Source organism: Cyrtonyx montezumae, unplaced genomic scaffold (genome assembly GCF_038088225.1).
Source record: "Cyrtonyx montezumae isolate F1298 unplaced genomic scaffold, pur_monq_1.0 scaffold_3, whole genome shotgun sequence".
NCBI classification, from domain to species: Eukaryota; Metazoa; Chordata; class Aves; order Galliformes; family Odontophoridae; genus Cyrtonyx; species Cyrtonyx montezumae.
The window spans coordinates 132,477,947-132,498,490 of NW_027072034.1; positions in this window are offsets into that span (position 1 = coordinate 132,477,947).

Sequence of the window (20,544 nt, forward strand, 5' to 3'; positions counted from 1 at the left end):
GGCATTCAAGGCCAGGTTGGATGGGTGTCTGGCCAGCCTGATTGTGGCTAGCAACCCTACCCATGAGGGGGGAATTGGAACTAGATGAATTTCCCAGTCCCTTCCAATCTAAGTCATTCTGTAATATGATTCTATTACTATAGCTTCTCAGGAAACTAGTCTTGCAAACCCTCACTAGAATAAACTTATTAATTCAAATGATTCCAGTTCCTCCACATTGAGGGGCTGTAAATATTATTATTCCCTTGACCATAAATCTGACTACAAGCTCAAGATTTTAGGCAATAGTTTCTGTGTTGAGAGATACACACTTTTTTTTTAAATAGTAACATCTCATGGAGTTACTGACAGAGTACACTAGTGTATTTCTGGTGTTCATTCTTCTTCAGTGAAATACTTCACAAAATGCAACACTTGGGCTTGTACAACTTCACACTGAATAGCTCTTTATCTTCCCATTTATTAAAATTTCTCTTTAAAATAAAACTTGCTCTGTTCTGCTGTACATCTCTCCTGCCTATCTTACCTCTGGACCTCTCAGCTGAGAGACTAAGAGCTTCACAAAGAGCACAGGGAGGAGTTCAGCACACACAGATGGTAAAACTTCAGACAAAATTAAAATTCAAAAAATATTTAAATTAAAGATAATCTTTCATTGTTTAAAAAAATAAGGGAGCTGTACAACAATGCAGTTGTTCTTTGCACTCCTGCGGGCATTATTGCTTTCATTTAAACAAATTTTGGGCTACCAAAAGATGATAATTTTAATTTGAGATGAAGGTCTACCATCTGTGTACATAGTGGACTCCCCTCCCTTATGTATTATCTACGTAAATAACACCCATTTTGTTATATGGGGAATGTGATGAAGATAATAAAAGTGAATAGAGCCAGGTGTTGATCAAACAGATGTTATTTGAGTTTGACTTCCTCTACTTGGCTCATCAGTGTACTTCAATACAGACATACATCACTCCAATATTCTAAGCCTGAGCTAACCATTTTGGCTTGCATTGTGATTTACTGAGTGAATACAAATGAATAAATGGAAGTTATCAAAATCCAGGGTTTTTTTTGGTTGCAGATATCTGGAAGTGAAAAATTATGCACCACTCCAAAGGTCATTCAAGACAGATGATCTTCCAAGAATCTCAGCCTTTAGTTTTTTGACTATACTGACATTTTCAAGTGAATGAGTTGAGAGCATACAGATGTTGTGGAACATTTACACAAGCAACTTTGCTCTATAAAATCCAACATTACTCCATAATCTATATCTGAACTTCTTCAGATACAGTGTAAATTATCTCAATATAGCCCATGTGAAATGGAGGCTAAAGCTGATTTTAATGCTAAACTAAATGTATTTTGAATCCATTTCAGTGAGATAGTTTAATTAACTAGGCCACTTCTCCTAGCCCAGTGTACTCAATGCAAATTAATGGCACTCAGAATACACATTCTCTCAGTGTCTTCCTGCTGTTTGCTGCCTGTGAATCCTATCTTCCATCCCACACCTTGCACTTGCACAAATGATTAACTGCCTCCAGAACTCATTTCCTCCTAAGTGGCTTCATGGGAAAGAAAAATATACTAGGTGAGCCAGCACAAAAACATTGTCAAAGGTTTCAGTACCATCATGCCACTCATTGTTTCTGATGGTTTATGCTATAACATAGAATATAAAAGAAATGCTAGATTACCTGTTTGCTTCATATTCTATCACCCAAGAGCATAGAAGGGCATCTATTTCATATTAAAAATGTACTGCTATCTTTGTTTTGAGTTTCAGGCAGACTCAGAAATGAATATAGCAGCTTATTTAATATAATGGCTGTGTAAAGGCAGTTTAAGACACAGTGCAGCATTCTTGCAGGTATAGGGACCAGTCCCTCTTCTAAGTGTGAATGTAGTGGAGGCCATGATATAGACAACTCACTAAGACACTTATGTGGCCTTTGTCACAAAAGGAAGCGCAGCATAGGAGCAGAATTCTCTGCTTCATGAGATTCCCACATGTAAACCGTTCCTTTTCTTGCCAGAAGGGAATAAGAAGCAAGACTTTTAAAAATGCTTTCAAGTCATATTCTGACAAAATTCAGCTTTCTCAGTTCTTATCCAAAGAGCACTGCCAAAACGTCAAGTTGAGATGAAACCCCGACAGGTCACTTAGGTGTGGGATGTAGAGAGAGACATTTGAAAAGCTGTCTTTGTTTCAATGCACACATCAGACATGAAATCCTATTGAGCTTGCTCTAAAGCTCCTAGCAGCTGATATTAGCTCTTCAGCTGTAATCCTGGAGGCCTCTAGCAGACAGCACAACTCTGTCAGCTGGGTGCTCAAATAAATCTTTGTCACAGAGTTACTCCTCTGAAGGACCTCACATTAAAAGGGCATCAGGACGCAGCAGGTGATGTGGAAAGTGCAGCTGTTCTTACTGGGACTGAAGCAAGAGCTATCCAGGTCCTTTCTTCCAGCACCAGCAACAAGCAGAGGCTCTGATATAACAATGCGATGCCTCAGTAGGTCCAAAAGAAGCCAAGTCCAAAGCAGTTTGTCTGCACATGCAAGCAAGCTGAAAGCACTGAGGTTTCCTGCAAGTGTGATGAGGACTGCTGTGGCAGTTCACATAAAGATTGTAAGAAATCAGGAAAGCCATGGGATCACTGCCTAGGGCTGTAGGGTGGCATATTGCTTATGAAAGGAATCTCAGCCTGCCATCCAAATCCATGTACATGGAAAACTGCTGTTCTGATCGCCCTGAAAATGAGAACTGCAGGTCGACATCCTACTCTTCACTTCTGCCGTGAGAGCTGAAACATGACAGGTGCTGGTAGGAAATAGGAAGTAGTTGCTTACATGAAGAAGATGATGTGCAGGAAAGCAAGAAGCCTGCTGGCCTCTTCAGCACAGTGATCACCCATAGAGGGCACCATTTTTAGGTAGAATCAAGTCCTGGTTGGAATTCACTACTGGAAACAGAGATAACAGTGATTGTATTTCATAACATCTGGGCTACTGTATTTAAAAAGTTATGATAGAACTGAAGAATTTCTCGGAAATATTTGATTGAAAATATAAAAATGCTTTTTTTTCCTTGACTTCAAAACATTTTCTTGATGTCATCTTTACAAAATTATTTGACAACAGATCTCATACTTTAATTTTGGAAATTTACCTCTCACATATGTCACAAGCAGTTACTCCTCCTTACATCTCTGAAGAGTTTATATGCAGTGCTATGTAAACTGTCTGTTACAAATAAACAAGATGTTTCCCATGTGCAACTGGATCGACTTTACCTTTCCAGGAATGAGATCCTACAGGACGTGGGTTGTTCTAGGCCCAGGCCATGGCCATCCTTGTTCTTCCTCACCGCCCTGCCCCCCTGGCCCCACAGTGAATCACAGGGCTGATCTCATTTCTTTAGGGAAGAGACAAAGAGATATAGCCTGTAAGGATGTGTCTTTCCCCTTCATAGTCTTGCTCAGCACTGAGAGGGAAGCAAGGCTGGCTGGATTTGTGGGACCTATTTGCTCCCTCTTGACACAACTCACTAAACAGCTCCTATAAAAAGTATTAGCAATGTGTGTCAACATCAGAGCGGATAAACAGGGAAAAAATGGGCTATATCTGTTCTATCAGCTATACAACTGATACACATACAACACTGCTATCTGCAGAACAGCCCAGGGCTCCCTTCTGTCCAAGTACCTACTGCCGCATGGCTCCTTTAAGGTAATGCAGACATACTTCTTATTATTGCTTGTTATGGCAACAAATTCAGCCATGTTTTATGTATTGCCAATACTGTTGATTGGCATGAAATAAAAAAGCCAATAAAGACAAATTAAACTAGCTGAACAAGGCAAAGTTTATTAATTTTTTAATGTTTTTTTTTTTTTTCTTGAACAGGAGGGTGGGTTAACTGTCTGTTGGAAAGGCAGTGTAAATCAGCTCCCATCACACCTAGTAGAAGAAGAGAAAAGATGTGTCTCTAGAAGGAAAAGCAATCAACAGAAGGGGTGGAGAAAAAGTATAAATCAGGATGTTTTATGCTTTCTTCCACCTTGTTGTTGATTGCTTTTCCTTCTGTAACCTCCCTCCCACCTTCTCCCCCTTCCCTTGTCCTTCACTAGTAACTCAGCTTACATCCGCACATCCCTTCCCACACCATCTGAATGCTTCAAAAAAAGGAAAGGCATAGTTTATAGGATGGGCTGAGTGCTCTGTTACATCTATTTTCATTTTTGCCGTGACAGGACAATGTCGCAGAAAGTTTTGAAACAATATCAGCTCACACTGAATTCACACTTTGCTACTGAGCTATGCACTACAGCTTGCTAAACTTTGTTTCTAAAATGTCTGAATTCCAGAGCATGTTCATACTAATGATGTCTTCTGAAGAACATTTGCAGTCCTTGATGTGGACATCATCCCAGCCCAAGCCGTTACCAGTGAGATATCAATTTGTTGATGTAATTGATTATTTGCCCTGGCACTGAGACAAAAAGAGGAGTCCTATGCCAGGACATCCTCTGCTTTGCTTGACTGTATTTTTCTTTTTGTATCCATTAGATTTAAGTGCCAAATTCCCATTCTTCATTTTTTTTAATCAAGTGTTGAAACACTTCTTTTGAGAAGACCTGTCATTGTTAGTATTCCTTCCTTTTCTGCAATCTCTATTTGAAGGGATAATCTTAGTAGTATCCCAGTTCTTTGGCTGTGTCTCTAAATGATCTTATGACAACACTTGACAGCTGCAATCTTTCAGTCCTAGTAACCAATTCCATGTAAATATTCTGAAGGGAAATGCAAAATTCACACATGCTCCTTGTAATCAAACGATAACAAGAAACTTCAGCTCTGCCTTGATAATCCCCTTGGGAGAAGTATGGTAGTGCTCATCCAGATATACTGTAATCAGGTAGAAATAAACATCGGTGCTTCTGAGAGGAAGAATCAAGTGTTGCATTACAAGGCAAAACTAAAGAATATAATGATCAATGTACTTGTGCTAACGCATCTGCTAGAAAAACAATGAGACTTATTTCAGAGCAGAAAATATAGTCAACAAAAATGGAAAATGCAATCTGTGTGTAATGAGGAGATGATCTCAGGTAGACTTCCTTTCCTGCAAATCATGCTTAGGTGGTGTGCTTAAGGAGTGTAATCGACAAATTTTCCATTATAACTTCAAAATTTGTGGTTATCAACCTAATAGATACAATCTATCGGACATTAAGGTCTGAAAGGGAAATCTAAGTTTACTCAAGATTATTCTGTTTCTTAATTCAGTGAGCAACTTTACTTTTCAGTTCTATTTGTTGAGAACGTATTTCACAAAGCTGCTTAGGTGCTATCATGGTTTTATGTTGAAATGTGAACTTAGCCACTGTAATATGGTCTGATTTACACAATGTCCACATTGACAAGGAAAAGCAACATCACATTTCATGGACTTTTTTTTTTTTTTTTTGCTTTTCTTCTTTTATTTTTTTCCTGTGGGGAAACAAACACTTAAAAGAAAATGATATATAGTGAAGACAAACATGGGACTGCAGAGCTCGGTCCTTTGTTATAAATCCTGCAGTGGCTTCTTTACTCCAAGGCGAAGAGGTCTTGGCGGCTGATGATATTGCCCCAGAATGATGTATTCATCTATGCTTTTAAGGTAGACTTAGGAGCTCCATCACTGGATGTTAGTGTCAGTTAGTTAGCATTTCCTTTGGAGCTCAGCTTTTGGGATTGTCATGCCAATCATATGAGATACATTTCCAAACTCATATCAATCAAAAATGCATCACTTGTACAACTGTATCTTCCCTCCAAGTTAAATACTTCCAAGTAAGGTGAATTTATCTACAAAGGAGGTAAATATTTCTGTTCTTATTTTATAGATGGACAAATTAAGGAATGGATGAATTTCCTGATCTATGTAATGATAACATATGAGGTTCTAGCAAAAACAAGGAAAGATTCTGGGTGAACAGGAACAGAACAGTTTTCCTTCATAGATACCTGAAATATTCAATTCTTGATGTTGTCTGACAGAAAAAATCTAAACAAGATGTTTGAGAGAAAAGATGGGGAAATGTAATATATATATATATATATTTTTTTTTTCCATGACCTGCATCATTCAATGTTTGTGTTGTATTTTAAAGTTTATGGTGAAGAAAACCAAAACATTATTATGATCTACTGGAAGTTAATCTTGCATAGAAGGTATTTAATTTGTTAAAAATAAAACGCTTTATAATGCATTATTTTTTAAAAGCATTTAACCCTTTCCATCACAAAAACTATGCCACTTAGTACAAAGAAAGACAATAGTGAGGAAAGGAATATTTCTTCTCTTTCTTTTCATATGCTTTCAGAGATAAGACATAAATTACAGTGAAGTTAACAAACACCGAGACCCTTTGGCATTTGACACAAGAGCCTTTTCTCTTTAATTTGGCATCCTAATAATGCTCGGAGTCCCTTCATTCGAGCAAGTCACTGGCAGATGCTTTATTGTGTGTGTTGTTTCTCCTCTGGGGCTGTACATTAGGTTAAAATATCACAAATAGCTGCTATTAAAGTGTGAGTCACAGTAGCTATAATTTTTCATGGCAGCTGAAGAAAATGTGACATGTTTAGGAAACTCTGTCATAGATGCTAACACTCAGATCTTCAGGCAAATGTTTAATGACATACTCAGCATGCTGTGCAAACCCCACTATCTACCAAACAAAAGGTTACTACTAGAGAACTATAAATATTCGGAAATGTCACTAAACAATGGAGCTCTTTTCCTCCTGATCACTGAAGGCAAGATAGGAATTGGACTGATATGAACTGCAAAAAAAGAAGGCTTTTTACATACGCAGTTATTTTTGCTTGACTCCCACAAATATTCTGGTTTAGCATATCCACTGTCTGCGCTTAGTTCAGAACCATGGCTTTACTCTTTTGTTTTGATTTAAGCTGTTGTCTGGCAGTAAGCATCCAGGCTTACTACTGTTCAACTGCTTTTATTCCACTGTATGGGGATGACGGAAATAACTAGCACATACACACCCTCAGAGACCACACAGCACAAAGCAAGAAATCCTTCCTGCAGGCAGACCCTGTGCTGTCTGCAACACTGTACTAAGTTCTCACGGTCTCAAGACTCACTGCCATTTATCATCTTAAATTGGATCCTGTGTATTTTTTCAGTGTTTGTGATTACTGCTAGAAATGGGGCTATGTTAGCAATACCCATATGACACATCAGGTATTGAGAACACCTGTGACTTATGGATTTTAACACAAGTAATTTAAAGTGGTGTGATGTGATCTAAAATTCTTACAGGCCTGTGTAATATAGCAGTGTAAGCTTATAGTCATTTAAAAACCACTCCAAATTATCAGAAGGATGAACAACAACAACAACAACAACAAAAAGGAGATCATTCTGTTTCATTCACACAAAGACTAGCAAAGCCAGAAACAGCAGAATGGAAGATATAGCATAAACATGGCAAGGGAGCTCCATTATAGTGTTGAAAACTGTCATGGAAACTGCCCACTTGGCTTCCCTCTGTTTCACGTAGGGGGCAATTGATTTTGCCTTTTACTGTGCAAGAGGGAGCATCCAGTGGTGAAGTAAAGATGGGCTTTTGAACTGCTCAAATGTATGATGGATCTTAATCATGGTATTATGACAGGTTAAGAGTTTAAGCCGACACAGCCTGGAGATGATGAAGCTGCCTGGGGATGGGAACTCACTGCAGCATATTAGCACCTAAATCAGAGTTCTGAAATCCTGCAGAGAACTGAACAGAAAGCAAGAGCAGAATGTACAGATAACCCTGTAGATTAAAGCAAAGGAAACAGTTTCATAGATTTCTGTTCTTGGAGGGCAAGAATTGCTGATTGATTTCTTCATCTTCAGAGATAGTGACAGAGGTTTCCATGTTCTAATTTAGATGGTACCAATATCATTGGCGATGAATTCTCCCTTGTAGGCTGCCTCTGCAGTTCCTGTGACAGGGAACCTGGGAGCTATAGGATTCATTGCAGTACTGTCACAAACCCAAGCTCAGGGGAAAGCCAGGGCCTTTGCAGCAATAAACATCAGGGCTGTCATGAAGCATCATATTTCCACCAGGTCAAAATGGTCTGCCACAGCACATGCTGCTTGGATCTTCCAGTGTCTGCCTTTCTGAGCATCTGGAGTGCATGGCTGGGTTATCAAGTCATCTAAAAAGCATTGTGAGCTCAGATGGAGGGTGAATCTGGGCTGTCCATCAAATCACAGAGTGGGGCACGCTCCTCAAGCTATGAGCATCTCTGCCCTAAGTGGGAGCCCTTCCTGCCCTTGGTGCCAGCATTATTTCACTGCAGTGGATAATGGATATAGCAGATGACAACTGTGATGTACTTGGCAGAGTTGGCAAAGCAGGTTCAGTGGTGGACTCTTGGAGGTGGTGGTTATCCACCTCCAGATGACTGCTTTGGGGAACAGTGAGTGATCTTTGTGTCATTCACTCAGAGACATGCAAAACCTGGAGAGAGCTGGTATTTAGAATTCACCTGTATTCTCAGAATTTCCTGAAAGCACGTGTTTACATCATCTCTTCCTGACCATTTTGACATCGCCAGACTCTATGCATACATTTTCACAATAGCCAGGGAAATCATATCATGCAATCTCATCACAAGATGGGGCATTTGGTTTTAGTTTCATCAGGGACTGCCTTCAAAATAAACCGAGCAGAAAGCAATGTCAGACTGAGGGCAGCTGCTTCAAGGATCTAATGAATAACTTTCTGCAGTGCTAGATAGAAGTCTGTGGAAAAAAGGCAAGGAAGCAAAAAAGGTATTTCTTTTATTGAGAACTAGAGGGAAGGATGAAGGCACAGACCAACCTCAGAGAAATGTAGAATGCAGTAATTCTTTTTTTTTTTTTTCATATCCATATGACAGGAAAGTTATAAATGAGAAATAAGCTTGACTACAGAATTTTACTTGTTGGCAAAAGGAGAAGCTTGAGTCCTTAAACCTGCATTTGGGTGACCACCTTTAGAAGGCTGGGGGAATGGAGGTACCTTTTTGTCAGCACTTCTATACCATCTGCATGAAGGAGAACCATGAAGAAGATACAGCCTTGAATGATGCATTCCAAACTGGACCAGGGAGGCTGAATTCATCCTATTATAGAATGAAAGGTTCGAAGTCGTAAAAGAAAAAAATATGGACAGAAGCAGCTGTACAGAGCAGGGAGAATGTTTTAAAAAAGTCATCAGTATGCCAATTTTAATGATTTTCAGGGAAGTAGGACATGCCAAAGCCCCACCTGAAAATATATTGTGATCCCCAGTGCCAGCGCACTTGTGCAGAGGTGCATTTCTGACATTAACAATAGTTTTGCAAGTGGCCAGAGATAAGCACTGGGACCCCAGGAGGTCCCAGAGGCATAATGTTGTTCTGCAAACAAAGTACAACAGAGGAAGATTGGCAGACATTAGAGAATTACTGTCTGAGCTAACATCAATGAAAGCTTTGATGCATGCCTCTTTCAGGGAATCGCAATAAAAGGTAGAGTGAGTGAAGTTGAGGCAGGCTTAAACAAGCATTCAGATACAGTTACCGGTACAGATAAGAGACTTCGGGAACTTGAAAGCAAGAACCTGAAAAATAGATAATTTGAAGAATTGAGAGAGAAGAAATAACATTGTATTGAAAGAAATCCCAGACCAGGCTGACATAAAGTATGAAGAACTTAAAATAAAAGTTAAATTCCTAAAAAAGGTACACTTTAGAGAGAAAGAGATAATTTCCTGGATATATGTAAGTGAAGCATATCAGATACACTGCAAACAATTATGTGCTTTCACTTTTGTGTCATGGCTTTTCTGCTGTCTCACGTGCTGTGCTGTACTAGTTAAAAGACAGTGAACTTCTAAAAGGACTTTTTGAACTGAAAAGTAGTTTATATATATCTCATGTCTCATCGTTTCTATGAGAAATGAGCAATGAGTTCAGCAGAATATGAGAGGAAGTACTAATCGGAGAGAAAAGGTGTCCAGAACTGAGGGGAGAGTCCTAAATAAGTCTAGTTTGATGCTCAGCATTTGTGTACAGAGGTGCCCCAAATTGACAAGACCCAAATGGAAAGACACTGAGCTAGAAACTTTCTAGAGTGAGGCAGTGGTACTTACTGAAGGTAAGGGAGCTGAGTGTCATGCGGCCACAGTGGGGCATGAGTTCCGTGCCTCTGTGCTGCCTTGGAGTTACAATGACTTACAACACATTTATTTGAGCAGCAGTAAGCATGTCCCTCTGCACCTTGTAAAAATACAACAGCTTAGAGTACAAGAAGAGGAGGACACCATGTACAATCACAACCTCCAGCACTGGCCTGCAAAATGCAAAGGCATGAGGATTTTCAGGCCCACTTTTCTGATCTTGTGTATGGGAACTGTTGAATCATGGTCTGAAACACTGATCACCTGAGGCAAGCACTGAGTCAAGCACAGGAGCACAGGTGAAGGCAATTCACCTGTGTGACCGGAAGAGGTGGAGTCTGACTCCAACTCTCCTAGACCCCATGTAAGAATTGATCACCACTGGGGGAGGATCTCTTTATGGAGATTGCTCCTTTGGAGTGTCCACCAGAAGTCTGAGACACAGGTGAGCATTCTATCTCTTTTTGATTATTCCCTTCTAGTGCGATGAGCTTTCTCATTATACATTCTGACTATCATACTATCTGAACTGCTGTACGGGAACTGTTGAATCATGGCCTGAACCACTGATTGGTCACCTGAGGTGAGCACCAAGTCAGCCATGGGGCCACAGGTGAAGGTGATATACCTGTGTGAGTGGAAGGGGTGGAGCCTGGTTCCACCCCTCCCAAACCCCATTTAAGGGCTGACCACCACTAGAGAAGGATCTCTTCTTGGAGATCCCTTCCACGTGGAGTCCTCTGCGAGCCTTGTCATCCTAAAGGTGAGCTATCTTCTCTTTTGTATTATTTGTATACTGTTTATATAGAACTACTTAAAATATACCATCCCCTATACTATCTCTTTGTGGAGTACCATCCTTGGGAGTTATTTACCCCACAACTGCTTACTCTGTTAACTATGCATCTATTAACAATACCTATTGCTAACACTGTTTTCCAATTTTCTATTCTGAAGTCATGATTTAATGCATGGGAATTGTCCCAGAAATAATGATTAAAATATTGGCCTCTTCCCTCATGAAGAAATACCTGTGCAAGTATGAGAGGAAGGTGTATTACTTCTCTCTTTTCTTCTGTAGCCCAATTTTTTTTTCTTTTTAATCTGGGCATTGGCAAAACTACAAAGGGAAAGCAGTCAGGCCTAAGACTTCTCCATCCCCAGGAGAATGGCTGTTTTATTTGGTGAAATGTGCAGGTCCATCAGTGTGTTAGGCATTGCCTGCTGACATGTACAAAGTCATGTGTCTGAGACAGCAGGCAGAGACCACCCAACTTATAGACTGGTACCCAGTCCCATAGATAAGGAAGAAGCTTAACTCTAATGTAAATAAGGAAAAAAAGAGAAAGTCTAGTTTGCTCAAGGAATACCTACACAAAGATTGTTAGAATTGCAGGTTATATTTTTTATTATATCTCCCTTAGATGTTTAAAATCCTGTGACTCTAATCAGACCGTTACTGCTGTTTGTCTTCAGCAAAGCTGGAAGGACTGCTATTTCCTACAGTTGGAGGGATATTGTGAGGGGATGTTAAACAGGGATACATCAGAGGTGTAATCACAGAAAGTGCTTCATTTGCAAGTGGTTATTGGCATTCAGGCAAAACTGATAGGATGGATAAAGAAGTTTTAAAAGATCAAACTCTATGCTGAGGTTAACAGCTGACAACACAGTAATTCAAATCCTATGTGAAAAAACAGCTAGAAAAGCTTTGCAGAAATAAATGTGAAGGAATTTGAGAGAAAATAGTAGAAGACCAGAGAGAGGAGAAAAAAAAAAGCCAGGAAAAAAATATTACTGAGGCACTACATACAATAAGGGTTTGGCTTGCAAACCTGTTAAGTTAGCTTCCTGGAATCTCAGCAAAATTCAAAATCAATAGAAACCTATCTTTAATTGACTTGGAACTTAACAAAGACAAATCTGATTTTCCATCTCATGGGTGTGTCTGCTTGTTCAATATTGATGTTAAGACACTCACCAATGTTCTGTCTAATGGGTTGCACTCTGCTGCTTGATTAGTTAGTAGAAACCAGAGTAATTGTTTTCAAGGGTGTTAATTATCAGTGTATGAACAGGTATAAAAATATAGCGCATATACCTCTATCATGTGTTGCAAAGGAAGTGTTAAAAGGAGCTGAGTTAAGTAATTTAAAGAAGAATCTTGGATTTTTTAGATGATCTAGCACATATCATCCCATTAATATATGTGGTTCCATTACAAAATATCTTCAGCTCAAGTCAAAGTTAACCACAGCTGTTTCTATCTTAATTATATACCACCTTTTTGCAGTGGTCTTCTAACTCTTGCAGAAATTACAAAAAAGAAATCACATCTTGCAGGTATAAATTGTAGGAAGCCTGGAGAATAATGTCATACAGAATATAAATTACATTTTAATGATGATTGCTGATGCTCTTCTTACGCAGACCATTGTAATAAAAGAAATTAGGAAAGAATTTGTGAAGTTCTATGAAAGATCCAGGGCTGAGTCAATTATATCAAACTTCTAGCATTAGTATTTCAAACAAGTTAAACTACTCACAAATCATTACAAGATGAATGTGAACTCAGTGAAAGAAATCTTAATCAAATCCTGAGGGGTCTCCAGTATCTCCCTCTTGGGGAAAGAGATACAATGCAAATCATATTTCTGTTGCCAAAAAAAGGAGGTGGGAGGAGACTTTATATAAAGGAATAAGCTAATCATATTCAGAGCTGTTGAATGGCAAAAGTGAGTCTTCTTATTGTGATCATTACTTCAGACACTTTCACCATCTCTCCTTATTCCCTTGAAGAGGAGCTGTAGTCCTCCACTTTAGATATCATTTAGGCAGAAAAGTCATCCTCAGTCTGAATAATTAATATTCCATAGAACTGAGGAGAACAAAAGGAATTTGGAGTCTTAATCCTTACCAACTGTGAGTAGTGGCAAAACATAATGCATCCCTTTGGAAAAGCCTCAGTACTCAGCCCAGGTGATTTATGCATCTGCTCCCCTATCAGCTAATGTTCCAACAGGGGAAGAGTACTGAAAGAAAATCTGAAACAAAACAATCCCTTTTCTCATCAATATACTTGAGGCCAGAAGAGTTTGATTAAGCTATGGATGTTGCTGGGCCCTAGATGTCTCCCCACTGGGTCCTGGAGGGCTGGTTAGGCCCTGAATTGAAATGGTTAGAGTATTTAGCATGTAATCATGGGGAAAAAAATACAAAAGACAAATATTTAACAGCCTTTGTAGAAGCAAAAAATTTTCAATGCTTTTATTTTGGAAACAGAGGAGTTATTTTTTTTAAGCAGAGATACTGCAGAATCTCCAAAATACAACATGCTCCTTCACAATCTGCCAGGCAGATGGACACAGAGGTAAGTGGAAGATGTGGGCAGCTTCTTGCCAGGATGGGCCAGCAGAGAGCCAGCCAGAAGCAGCCCTTTGTAAGGCATCAGAAACATGATTCCCAAGGATTCCCATTGCACATCAGACTTCTTACTGGTAAATACAACATTGCTGAAGTTCCAGATGAACAGTGGGATTGAGTTCATACTCAGCAAGTTTGCGGATGACACAAAGCAGAATGGTGCAGTTGATATGCTAGAGGGAAAGGGTGCTATCCTGAGGGACCTGGACAGGCTTGAGAAGTGGGCCCATACCCATCTTATGAAGTTCAGTAAGGCCAACTGCAAGATCCTGCATCTGGGTGTGGGCAGTCCCAAGCATAAATACAGGTTTTGTGGGGAATTGTTTGAGAGAAGCCCTGAGGAGAAGGATTTGGGAGTGTTGGCTGATGAAAGCCTCAATATGAGTCAGCAATGTGCACTTGTGGGGTTGCATCAAGTGAAGTGTGACCAGTAGGTCGAGGTGATTCTGCCCTGTTCTCATGAGACCTAGAACACTGCACCCAGTTCTAGGGGCCCAGCACAAGAAGGACATGAAATTGTTGAAGTGGGGCCAGAGGAGAACCATGAAGATGGTCAGAGGGCTGGAGCACCTCCCTTATGAGGACAGGCTGAGGGAGCTGGGACTTTTCAGCCTGGAGAAGAGAAGGTTCCAAGGAGACCTCACAGAGGGCTTCCAGTACCTGAAGGGGGCTTACAGTAAAGCTGGGGAGAGACTTTTCATAAGGGCAAGTAGTGACAAGATTATGGGAAATGGCTTTAAACTAGAAGAGGGTAGATTTAGAGTAGATATTAGGAAGAAATTATTTACTGTGAGGGTGGTGAGACACAGTAGGAGGTTGCCCAGCAAGGTTGTGGATGTCCCCTCCCTGGAAGCATTCAAGATCACACTGGATGGGGCTCAGAACAACCTGGTATAGTGGGAGGTGTCCTTGCCTATAGCAGGGGGGTTGGAACTAGATGATCTTTAGTTCCCTGCAACCCAAGCTATTCCACAACTCTGATTCTAGTCTTGGAGTCCACCAGCCTACTGGGCCAGCCCCAGAGACCTCAGGGTTTCAAGCTAACTTTAGAGCAGCCTGCCAAAACACTTGCTGAGCGGCAGTGGGTGGAAATACCTTTGTTCTCTTATACTGTTTATCTGTACTGTTTGACTTTCGAGTTGATAGCTGAGAAGCTGGGGAAGTCACAGACCAAGTTCAAATTTGGATGATGCTTCCAGCGTGAGGGAAAACTGATCTTGTAAATGTCTTACCTACTTTAAATTGCAATGATATAGTTGTATTTAGAAAGTGCGGATCATCTTCACATCTGGAAGCTGTGAAGTGCTCTTTTCACCTATTGATAATATATCTGACTCACCATTTGAAGGATGCTTGACAGATAGTTTTAGCAATAGATCTGTAAGATTCCCATTTTCAAGTGAGAACTTTGTCATTGCTCTGGATCTTTTGCTCAGTCTACCTATCCTTAGTCAGAGAATGGACTGCATATTCCAGTCTTTCACCTGGAGCAAAGGACAAAGCTGTTGCTTTCTGTCCGTATTCTCCCAAATGTCCTTTAGAACAGCTTCATACAGCTCAGCACTCTTTTACCATGTGTAGGCAAACTGAAATAGCACTTTTCTCAGTGCTATTTAAGTGTTAACCAGAGAGGGTTTTTTCAAGCTTGTCTACTAAGCAGGAACATGTGTGTTGAGTTTTGAATTCTGAGTCTCAAATCATTTCTTAAGGCTTCCTTAGTGCCCCAAATCCCAAATTGTCTTGTAGCTAGTGAAGCTGCTGTCAGTTGCTCTGGCAAGCTCTTGCCCTTCAGTTCCTTATTTCATGTACACTTCAGAAGCAGAGAAGAGATGCAGGTGTAGTGTAAAACAAGTTTAATTTAGTGTGACAAATAATACAAGGAATTTCTTTCATGGATAATTCATTTTATATTTAATGCAATAATAATCTCAATTTCTAAAATTTACCTGAAGCTGCCATATTACCAATTTGCTGCATTACAAAGCCAGAGAATCCAGGGGCACTTACTGCATAATTTAGGTCTCTTTTGTCACAGATTGCACAGGGTCTTATCCATTGGAGTTATGGGGAAACAGATAATTAGCAAGATCTATGGTAACTTCAAGGTGGTTACTGGATGGGAGCTGCCTTCTAGCAGATACTAAAGACAGGGGCAGTGAAATCCTAATTAACATTCTAAAATATTTTAAACAAGGGATGTCACCGACAGGCTGGGCAAAGGCGGGGGATCTTACACTTCCATCTAACTATATATCTACATAAAATAACCATATAAATGATAATGGGCTATATTCTGCACAGAAGAAGACTGTCATTGAATAAAGAAGACACTTAATTGTACATGCATCTTTCAGCATTAAAGAATATCTTTTGAACTAATCTGCATCCCACAAGCCTGGTTTGGGGACTGAAATTCTGATGAATTAATGGATCAGTTTTATTTAGTGCTGGTTATTTCCAGAAGCCATCAGACAACTACATTTTATCCATACATGGATATAGGAGAAGGCTGTTAGATAAGGTGGTAATTAATGCAACATAGTAATTAATGAAGTAACCAGGGATTGCAAAACTGAACGGTACTGATACAGATGAGAGGACTTTTGAGGTTATAATGTGAAGAAAGAGCAGAAAAAAATCCTGCAAGAATCATCATTAGAGTCCTCCATTGCCCCTCTCTTTGCTCATGGCTACTACACAATATCATCTTTTATTTGTTTTGGTATAATATTATGTGTGATAGATTTAGCTGGGGTAACAATTATAGATTATTGTTCAATTTAAGAATTTTTTCACTCTGACATTTTGCCATAGGTAGAAAAGGAATTAAAGGTTTGTCTCAGATAGTTTGACCACATGATTGACCTAAAGCTACTGAGATTTACAGAAATGTTTTCATTAATTCTGTAGAATCTGGATCACCAACTAGTTTAGAAAAGCATGCCTGCCCTTAGCTTTCTGTCATCAAGACCCAGTATCCATGGAGAGTTGCTAGAACAACAAAGGCTGAATGTTTTTTCTTACTGCTCCTACAGGAATGGGATCCTGATCTCTATTATTCCTGTTGAAATTAAGGTATTTGTAACAACAAGCAGCACTTAATAAATACAGGGCAGTGTTAAATATGAGAGCAGGTATTATAGCCAGCTGAAACTCTGCATACAATATATTTTTTTTTAAGCAACCAGAGCTACACAGAAAAATGGCTGGGCTACATTCCCATCATGCTGCCAATACTGTCACATGCTAATTCTAATTTAATGCTGTAATTTGTTTACTTGCCATTAGCTCAAGTCTGATCTTGATGACAGGAATGTAATTTTGGACTTCAAGATCATCTTCCCCTCCTTCAGGACAAAGATGAAATAGAATGTTTGGTTCCAAATCACTAGTAACTTTTGCTCAAAGGCCTGGTATAAAACAAGTAAGTATGCCAGGACAGCATTTATTTCCTGATTATATGCAGTAAATAAATTCTCACTCACTTAAAACAAAACTTGATATTATATTGACATTAGAAAGACGTGTAAAGTATTCACATGAGGCTACACACTGTGACCTCAGCTAAAGGTGGATCAACCATGCATAATTGAGTTCCCAGGTCTTGCCAATAGATAAGGCCTCTTAATTTTTGAATGATTTTATGCTAATTGCATTATTTACTAATTAAGAGAGCCTGATATTTACAGAGATCATCACACAAGCACATGGGAAATAATGAAGCTCCCTTTCTCTCTTTTCCGCCCTGGCAGATGACTCCACACCGTATTTCCCTCCCAGGAGCACAGTTGAGTAGAGAGAGGGGGCAGAGAAAAGGGCACCACGTTGCTGCCACACTAAAGTGACACTGGATGGAGTATTGCTCATTCCTTCATCCACACCACATTACACACAGTTTACCATTGCTGCCTGAGGTTGATGTAGCAGTCTGAAACTTACATCTGAATTTTTTTTTTGCAGAAACTACCAGGAGCATCCAGAAGAGCATTAAACTAAGGCAGAATAATAAGGAAAACTGGCAAGGTAGTGGACACTCTTACTGTGGGGGGTATATGCTCTAAGGGGTTTCTTCCACAGTAGTACAAGACTGAAAAAAAAGTTAAAAAATAAACATTCTAATTCAGAAGCCTTTGCAAAGTGAATTCATTTTTGGCTTAATTGTAGGTGAAGGTGAATTAATCATTGAACTGGGAATTCTTGTTGTATGTGGACCAAAATTCTGATACGATTACTTTGTGTCGAAAAAGTAGGGCAGATCCAACATGGGACATGAACAGTTGGTGTTTTTGAAGGAGTCAAATTTTCAGAGAGATTGGAAGAAAAAATCTTTGCTGTAAACATCAATTTAGAAAGCTTCCAGAAGATTTGTAAGGTCACAAAAAGCTTTGATTCCATAATCCAAAAAGAGGGTAACTGACTCTGTAGGAGTAAAGTGAAAGAAGCTTTCACAAATGGGGAAAACCCAACTAAAGGTAACACATGAGAAAATAAAGAACTGGATAAGAATCAATACAATTTATGAAGGTTAATGACATCATTGATTTGTCTCTGGGCTACGTAAAATAAGGAGCTTTTTAAAAGTATATCAGGAATAAATGAAATCCAAGAAATAATGCAAGGTAATTGCTAGATGTAGAAGATAGAGTCATAACAATTCAGAGGAAATGCAGGAGTAGAGTACATAATTCCCTGCTCTATTTCAAAAACAAAGCAAGAAGAGTACTTCTTTCACAGTTAGAGGTTGAGAAAGTAATTTAAAAAAAACAGATCTTGTACATCATTAAATCATTTCAAATCAGCGGGCTCAGATAACTTACCTAAAAATGCCAAATAATTACTTTGAAGAGATTTTTGCCTGTGAGAATAACAAGCTAATCTTAAAGAGTTGTGAGGTTATACTGGCCTCTCCAGTACAGTCTCTAGGACAATCAGTCCCAGACAAAACAGTACTTCATGGGGTACAGCTAATACAACAATAAATATGGCTCTGTAATAACCTCAATTGTTTGTTTGGGAGTTGTCAGTTTGGTTGATATATCCATTCTGGTGAACAGCCCTTTGTAAGGCATCTGACATTTTACTGTCAGGCTTTCTGATTAAATATAACACAACACAATACCAGTGGAGTGTGTATTAAATGGATTAAGGCCTGGTTAACAGGTATCTGTGGAAGTCAGTGCCAGCACTGAAAACAATCTCTGAAAACATTGCAGGATTCCGTGGTAGTCAATGGTACAGAAGCAAACAAAATATCACTTCTAATAAAATGCTCGCTAGAATAATTATTTCCAAAATAGCATGCTAGTTGGTGAAAGAGTAGTTGTACAGACAAATATAGATCACCCACCAAGCTGAATCCCCCTGAAATAAATTGAAGTGTAACAGGAAAAAAACAGGAAGTTCTGATCAATTTATGCATCATAGATTTAAAGAGTGTTAGAGGTATCTCAACACTGTGATTCAGGTTTTTTTTTTATTATTTAAAGGTGGTATTACTTTTGGAGCAACCTACATAGTACAAATGTCAGATTTCATCTGCATTGTTCTTAGGATTTTCCTACTGTTTGGATCAAGACAGTTTTGTGGAGAAATGTAGCACTTCACAGTATATAATCCTGACTCCACTCCACCACCTCTTGACCTAAATGAGGGGATGCTGCTATAGGACTATTGGAAGAAGACCTCTATTTAGGATCATCTGGTAAACGTAAAGAACAGGCTCTTAAGTTAATGCAGTTCTATCTAACCTTCAGATTGTACATACTCCAAGAGAGATAAAGTAATAGGAAAGCAAAATTGTAGTAAATATAGCCTTCCTATTTTATTTCTGTAGCATCATATTATTTGGGGGAAATGAACTATCATTTTTTCTTTCTCTCGGTGTGTTCCTGTAATCTCATTATTTTGTTTCACCGTTTGTCCTCCATAATTCAGGATGTTTTTTATGACTGTAGTTCTGAGTCCAGAGGGATCATTGAATGACCTGTATGAAACACGTGGCATCTATGAAATTAGATGAGAGTAAAATGAATACAATACTCTCACAAGACTCTTTAATATTAAAATATATGAAAGATATCAGAAAATCAGGAAAGTATTGATGGCAGAGTAGCATTACAACAGGCTGCTTGTAACAAATTATATATGCAGTGCAATAATATCTTTTAAAGAAATTACGCTCTACTAACTTTCTTCACTAATATGTAGGACTCATCAATTGAACTAAGGTTTGGAAACTGGCCAGCACAAATAAATACTTTTTATGTAGTTAAATGTATTAGAGGTTTGAACAAATTTAGCTGTCATGATGAAGCTCCAATTAAAAAGAGAATCAAGAAATTAGTAACTCCTTTCCTAAATGTCTTCAGTGCAGATTAACACATTTTCTTGAATCAACAGGTCTGACTAACAAATGTTAGTGAAATAACCAGTAGAACGATTAGTGCCAGTGAGACAGATGACAAAGTATCATTATCAAAATTTTGAAGTAGAGGAAAATAAAATTGAAGGAAACCTAAAGATCCAATCCAGAGAAGTTTTGGTTTTCTCCGAGTTTGCAGCCATTAAATGAAATTGAAGATGCTCATTTCTTTGCTGAAATTAATTGCCACAAAACATTATCAATGCCATAATATTAACAGGTTCAAAAAGCAATTGAAAACATTAAGGAAAGAAACACTATTAATTAACCATAGAGATGTGGCTCAGGTTCAGGAAATTTAAGATGAGAAAGCATCACTGTATTTCTTCCTTTTCTTTCCCTGCTTATCCAGGATATTGGGGATTAAGAAAACTTCTGTCTGACCCAGTTCAACCAATCTTTAAGTTCTTGTTATGTTTCATATCTCCTCAGAGAAATCTACACAACATTTCAATGAATTTCTGGGGAAAAAAAGGAGA